This window comes from Macrotis lagotis, chromosome 5 (assembly GCF_037893015.1).
Source record: "Macrotis lagotis isolate mMagLag1 chromosome 5, bilby.v1.9.chrom.fasta, whole genome shotgun sequence".
Taxonomy (NCBI): Eukaryota; Metazoa; Chordata; class Mammalia; order Peramelemorphia; family Peramelidae; genus Macrotis; species Macrotis lagotis.
The window spans coordinates 14291972-14292997 of record NC_133662.1 but is presented as its reverse complement, the minus strand read 5'-3'; positions in this window follow the sequence as shown (position 1 = coordinate 14292997).

Below are 1026 nucleotides of genomic sequence, written 5' to 3'. Positions count from 1 at the left end.
CTTGATCACTTAACTGGGAGTTAAGTGCTATTCCACTTGACAGATGAGGGAAATAAGGCATAAATGAAAGGACCTCATCAGAATCATATAGCTGAGAAGTATCTAGTGGGAAGAATTGAACTTGAAGTATCTAGTGGGAAGAATTGAACTTGGGTCTTCTTGAATCCAGGTTCTTTCTATTTTGACACCTAGAGATATAATAATGATAATTATGATCAAAAAGTAAACAAATTTTGAGGAATAAATTAGCTCCATATTCTTAATAATGTCCCTGTACCCTCAGTTGCTCTAATTTTTTTTACATTTAATTTATTTATTTATAAAATTAAACATAATCCCCACTCCACCAACAAAGGTTAGAGAAACCTGAAGAAAAATAAAATGAGAGGAAAATATGTACTTGAGTCTGTGTTCAGTTACCATTAACTCTGATTCTGGGATGGATCTTATTACCATAAGTCCATCAGAGAAGTAACTTCAATTTTTTTCCCACAGTTGATATTTCTAGCTGTATTTCCCTCCATCCCATTCTTCCCCACCCTCATATATTCTATTCTCTCTATACTTTTACTCTGTCCCTCCTCAAAAATGTATTGTATCTGACTACCCTCTCCATGATCTTCTCTCTCCTATACTATACCCTCTTCCCTTCCCCCATCCCTTTCCTCTCCTTTTCCCTCTAGGGTAAGATAGATTTCTATACCCTGAGTGTGAATGTTATTTCCTCTATGAACCACTTTCAATGAGAATGAGGGCACACTCATTCCCCTTCTACTTCATTGCAAAAGCTATTTTTCCCTCTTTTACATGAATATCTTAGTCCATTCTATCTCTCCTTTCCCTTTCTCCCAGAAATTCCTTTCTGGCCCATTGACTCCATCTTTATATTATAACTTCATCACCTCTCTCCTGTGCCTTGCCTATATATGCTCCTTTTAATTCCTCTAATAAATGAGAAGGATCATTTGAGTTATCAGTGTCATCTTCCCATGCAGGAATCCATATAGTACAATATCATTAAATCCC